The sequence below is a fragment of the Hyalella azteca genome, unplaced genomic scaffold (genome assembly GCF_000764305.2).
Source record: "Hyalella azteca isolate HAZT.00-mixed unplaced genomic scaffold, Hazt_2.0.2 contig16748, whole genome shotgun sequence".
In the NCBI taxonomy this organism is placed as follows: domain Eukaryota; kingdom Metazoa; phylum Arthropoda; class Malacostraca; order Amphipoda; family Hyalellidae; genus Hyalella; species Hyalella azteca.
The window spans coordinates 142,717-149,501 of record NW_025946557.1 but is presented as its reverse complement, the minus strand read 5'-3'; positions in this window follow the sequence as shown (position 1 = coordinate 149,501).

Sequence of the window (6,785 nt, the reverse complement as noted above, 5' to 3'; positions counted from 1 at the left end):
GATTTAGCTCAATTCTCGTTCTTCTCTGACCAAATTTGGCCGTGAAGTTTGGTTCAATAGGAACACATCGCAATGAAAGAAAGAATATCACTAACTAAATCAGGAGTTTAATAATTATTTTCCTGGAAGCGAACACATGAAAGTAAAGTGCGCAGGCCACATCCACCTCGACGCAGCTGCAGTTGCAGCTCTACTGGAACCTGTGCTCAGCTGCTCTCTCTTACAGCTCTTTCCCTTCTTATCCCTGGTCTCTCCTATCGATCGAAAGGAATTTCCTGCCCTGTGCCGAGCAGCTCTCGGCGCGCTCCATTTCAACCGTAATACATCTTACAGCTGCCACGTTTGACCCTGCAGCTGATGTATAACTGCAGCATTGCGTGCTTCTGTCACAGCTGCACTTTCCGTTACGTGCATGTGTTACAGCAGCATCTTCCATTACGTGCATGTGTTACAGCAGCACTTTCTGTTACGTGCATGTGTTACAGCAGCACCTTCCATTACGTGCATGTGTTACAGCAGCACCTTCCATTACGTGCATGTGTTACAGCAGCACCTTCCATTACGTGCATGTGTTACAGCAGCACCTTCCGTTACGTGCATGTGTTACAGCAGCACTTCCGTTACGTGCATGTGTTACAGCAGCACCTTCCATTACGTGCATGTGTTACAGCAGCTCATGTGTTGCAGCAGCACCTTCCATTACGTGCATGTGTTACAGCAGCACCTTTCATTACGTGCATGTGTTACAGCAGCATCTTTCCATATGCCTTTGTCTTGCTAAAATCCGCATTTCTTCTCGATTAAAGATGTAAATGAGAGCGACTTTAAATGGTTGTTTGTTGAAACATAGTTGAATAATTTTTGTTCCATTGAGCATTGATCAGCGTATTGAGTAAAAAAATTATTGTTCGTGTTAATGAATTGATAAATGCCATCAAGCGTTTATTGTTGACCATTTCTATTTTATATAAAATTTTTTCTATAAAGTTTTGTCTTAATAATCTCAGTGACGATGAATTGCTACGGCTTTTAATTGCACAGTTGACTTGATAATGTAAGTGCGATGATTTTCACCAAATAAGTTTACTATAATTTCGCCATCATGTAAGAATTAATGGTGTTACGTTGAGACCAAAGGACAGCGTTCCAACTTTGCTTACTTTGGTGACTATAGGTTATTTTAAACATTTCTAGAATTTTCAATTAGTATTATATAGGACAAATAGTATTTAATTAGTATTAGGAGAAAAATAAACAGCACGCAGTTATCATAAACTATGTGGAGAGCAAATGAATAACAATATTACAATATTTTTTTAAGTCACGTTGTTAGAATTTATTATGTAGTATCACATGGGAAATTTACGTTGGATTTAAAAAATTAGGAAAAGGGAAATAAATTCACTGTAATTTAATTGAGAAAGTTTTGGAGGCCAGCTCCACAGTTTTAAAAACTTTAGGAATACAAATGTTAGTTATCAATTGATCGACCGAATATATATATGTACCACTGACAACTTGAAATTTAAATAGCCAGATAAGCTGACCTAGCAACTTGGAAACCTGACGCTTAAGAACTTGAGGAAAATTACAATTATAAGAGTAGTTGAATGAATTTCAACTACTCTTTCTACTCAACTACTATGAATGAATTTCTACAGTAGTTGAATGAATTTCTTCTACTCAAACACATGAATTTCTTTCAAAAATATGCAGCAATTCAAGATCCTACAATTTGAAGCAACAGAGATGAGACCTTCCATCTTAAAATCGCTCTCAGACAAAGGTATTATGGGCCAATGATTTTAAATATTTTTCTTCCGTATTTAATAAACTATTCCTGCGCAGATGCGGTGACTGTGGTTTACGAGTATATTTTTGTGCAGTGCGCTTACTCTTTCGCAGGAATGGAGTAAAGCTTCTTTATACACCAGGGGCCATTCTTTCGAAACTGGCTAAGTGAGCGTAATTACTTACGCTCTATTTTCTTGTCTATGATTGGTGGATTTTCCTTGAAAGGCCGTCATTGATTGGCTGATGAACTTACGATCTATTAACTTTTTTGTGAAAGTATAGGCCCACCAGAACTCCACGCTATCGTTCTGGGCCCATACTTTCATAAAAAGTTAAGAGATCGTAAGTTCATCAGCCACTCGTTGACGGCCTTTCAAGCAAAATCCTCCAATCATCGACAAGAAAATAGAGCGTAAGTACTTACGTTCACTTAGCGAGTTTTGAAAGTATGGCCCCTGGAGTTCTGTTGGTCCACTAGCCCCATTCTAAAGCTCGTCTTCTCGCAGAATAATGCGAGGTGTCCGTCTTTGGGAGCTGTTACAAATTTTTTTAGTTTCACCTCCTGTGGCACAGATTTATTAGTCTGGAAATTGCTTCATATCATTGAACAAAATTATGTCTGAATAAAACGTGCACTTCCTGTCTGTGAAAGGAAGTGAAAATGCAACAGATTTTTTCTGCTGCGTTGCATGATTATCTTACTATTTATTGTTTGAATTTGGTCTTTCTCTTTACTACATTCGTATATTTGATTTTCTGAAACTGATGATGGAATTGGCTTCCAAAAAGTATTTAACGAGATTGTGATAAATTTGCTTGAAACTTACTCTGCTTATGAAACTTTCTTTCAAGCCATCTACCGCTGTTAATAATAATCATGTCATAACATATGATAGATGAAATTTCACTGTGTGGCTTCTTTCCATTAATGATGATCGGTATTTTCTCCGAAAATAATCCCCAAGAATTTAAAATAAAGTGAAACGATTAGAATTTGAAACGATGCAATAACTTCGTATGCTGGAAGAGAGTGACTGCACGCTTCAATAGTACGAAATGAAAGCAATGAGTAAAGCAAGTGATATCTCTCGAAGGTAGAGTTGAATTGTACGTACATTATTTGCTGGTTTATACAATGCCTGTTTATACAATTCGAGACTTTCTATTAACGAGCGGTGCGAGCTAATAAACTTGTAAAGACTGGGAGGAAATTGTTTCTATCGTGACTAACATGATTTTAATGACGAAGAAATATTATAAATGGTCATGGAACATTTTTAAAGCTGCAAAGTAACATTTTTCGAGCATAAATAATGTTTTTAAACTACGGAGTTATCAGATGAATGCGTGAAAGTTTAAAAAAAATTCGATAGAAGAAGCGTGGCAGGGTGGCCCAGTGACTAAAGTTCAGAGTACCAAGATTTGTGCAGAGAGGTGCGGGTTCGATCCCAGCTCTGTGTGCCTGTTTCTGGTCAGAATCGGCAAGGAGGCCGGGCGGTTAAGCACGGCAGAATTGTAGCAGTGAGTTGCGAGTTCGAGACCGCAAAATGCTATGAATGTTCTGCGATGTTAAGAATCGGCGACAGGCCTACGGCCTAATAAACGCTGAAACCGCTATTATTATTATTATGCGTCAATAATAATTGAGTACGAGTTGTCAGATAAATAGAGAAGTGCTTTAGTAATTCATCATTTGATCTAAATTCATTAGGATTCGTTATAACAAAATGTTTTGGCGAGAGTGAATTTTTTTTATTTTTCATCGTAGGCGTGGACTGGAAAAGATAAGTCAGTTTTTAATATCTTTATTCGGTGTATTAGAGATATTACCTTATAAGCGTTTAACAGATACTTCATAAAACAAGAAGCAATGGAATCAAACAAGCTAGCTACTTGATAAATATACCAATATATTATATTGACTTGGATTTAAAAGCAATTGAGTGCAATGAATAAGATGCATCTTCCTACAAGCTTGAATAATAGAACGACATTCTTGCGAACGCAGCCCAAACATCGAATAAAATATTATCTAGAAACAGACTTAAGGAGCTAACTAATTAAAGGCTAATTATTAATTAACTAATTAATTTAAGAGTGCTTCTAATGCTCGTATATAAGCAACACCCAACGAAGACCTTATTCTAGAACCTAAATAATATATTTCGAAGTGCTCGAACGATTCACTATTCAACGAATCTTTTCTATTTCAGTCTAGCGCACCGATTTGGGAAATAGTGGAGAAAAATACATTATGGTAAACATTAATTAACAATAATGAGCTCATTGCTTTAAAAATGAAATTGAATCAGTCGTTATGACGGAATATAACGACTAATTTTGATGACTTGTTCGATATTAATTCGTAAATCTACCTCTATCATGAATTTTCAGAATTACCTAATAAAACTACTCAGTTATTTAAAATAATTGATAACGAGATAGTGGATCGAATCTACTACTAATCTGCGAGTTTTTACCAACTGTAATTTATTTTGAATATAACCATTCTTATGTTTCCCACTCATAAATATATATTTTGTATTTAAATGACAAAATGTATATTTGTATCTTGTGCTGTTTAATGAAAATTTTCCTCGCCCAACGTACCTCCGTCTATTGTTCAGATGTAAATAAGCATACAAAATCAATCATTATTATATTATGCGCATTATTTCTAGATGAACGTCAACATTTTATAAAATACTGTCGATGGTATACGCAATTTAAAAGTAGATTGCGTGAAGATAATGTCCGTATGAATATAAATGGTTCGATGCTATACGCAATTTAAAAGTACTGTAGATTGCGTGAAGGTAATGTCCGTATGAATATAAATGGTTCGATACTATACGCAATTTAAAAGTAGATTGCGTGAAGGTAATGTCCGTATGAATATAGATGGTCTTGATAGGAGTAATATAGTGAGAATGAAACGTTATGTACAGGATCTTGGGACAATAAATATATATCTATAGCATGCAATTTATTTTCAATAGAAATATTATTCTAGTCTGAGCTTGGGCCTTGTTATTGTGCAGCACTGAGACGAGGGAAGCAGTCATTTTCAGTTGAAAAATTTGATTTTAATTAATAATGAAGAAATTATTTGAATTATTTGCAAACTGACTTTACAGGATGTTGTACATGCATTCAAAAGCACATTTCAAACTTATTGTAGGAAAGTTTGTGTTCCCGTTTAGCAAGGTTTGTTTTGCAGTTTTTCTTAAATCACAAGTTGTAGACTAAATATTTTACTAAATTTTCTACTTAATTATGAAGCCATCGATTTGGACAAAAGCCTTACGGTTTTTTCACGGGAGTGTGGTCATTTTTCATCAACTTGGATTATGAATGCAACCATTTAAAATATTATAATTAAGAAACTATGATGTATTAGTAAGGACTTGCATTTTAATTAGTACATTATTAGGTATTATATGCGTACAATTTATGACCAGAGAGTGCATTTGAATTTTCAAGGAGTTGAACAATTCTTAGATGACGTTGGTAGATCAAAAGGCAGATTTAGCAAATAATAATATATTAACGACGTTTCGAATGTAGCAACATTCATTTTCAAGTTAAGAGAAGCATTGAATAGTGAAATTTGGTTGGACATGAGTACATAATATATGTCAATAGGATACAACACAAAAATTTCGAGCCAGAAAGTCCTTACGCAATCAATCTCAAATTTTATTTTAGACAAATCCGGTAGCTTGGAAATCGATAGCTAGGGTCCAATTCAAAATTAAGACGGTTCCAGCAATCGTTGGTCGATTAATGTTGTGCACCTCCGCATGATGACGCTGGTGGGTTTCTCCAGCACGGTGCGAGCGACAGTCTTGTGAGTTTGTCTCAGGGGGCTTCTCTGCCCTTCAGGTTGAAGATGACAGGTGAGACGGTCTCAATGTCGTGGTTGTTAGTCCAAATACTCCAATGTAGTCCAAATGATGAAGAAGTCTACAACCTTCTTTGAAGCAAAATTTATGAACTACACTGGCCTCATTGAGAACTTGAGCTTTTTGTCGTTAATATATTATTATTTGCTAAATCTGCCTTTTGATCTACCAACGTCATCTAAGAATTGTTCAACTCCTTGAAAATTCAAATGCACTCTCTGGTCATAAATTGTACGCATATAATCAAGAAATTTCTGCCATCTTATAATAATTTATTAGGTATTAGTAACTGTCATGAGCAGATGGGATAAGTTAGGGCCCACAAATAATTTTAACGCTTCTCGAAATCATTTTTGGGTGTACCCTTGAGCGTTTGTCTAACTTATTATTGAAATAACGTTCCAATATTTTTGAATAAAGCCAATCGAAGTTTTTCCCATTTCGGGCGTACTTATATGCCGGTAGCCCTACGCTGCCCCCCACGTCTCAGTTCCGCAGAGTCTCTATCCATCGAAGAAGCGTGGTCAGCAAAATCCATTAGTTAGACAAAGACGCTCCATATTCTAATGGCTATACATTTATAATCGTATAAAACATTTGTGAGCTTTCGAGGATAAATTATGTTCCGCGGTGCCGAAAACTACGTCTAGAGAAAAAAAATTTATTGCCGAACAGTGGAATTCTGAGTATCAAACTAAATTGATTATATCAGTGAAGACGTATGAAATTTTTTGGTTCAGGACTCAGATGATCTCATTTGACCCCTTCAAGAATTATTAAATTGTTGAAGTGAGATTAGAACTGTTATTAATCATTAGGAACCATTCACGAGCATTATGTTTCTGACCAGCTCTCTAGTAACCCCTGTGAGTCACACCGACTTAGTTTAAAGTAAATATATTTTTTATGGATGAAAACTTATATCAACAAGTAAAGAAATTGTGAAGACCTCTATTAAGGTGCAATTCAGTGAGAAATTGGTAATGTTATGGAATTTTGTCGTACCAAATTCCATAATATTACCTCGTTTCATGACAATGAAATGTGGTTTGCTACACATTTCATTGTCAGCTTGAATTCTGCTCT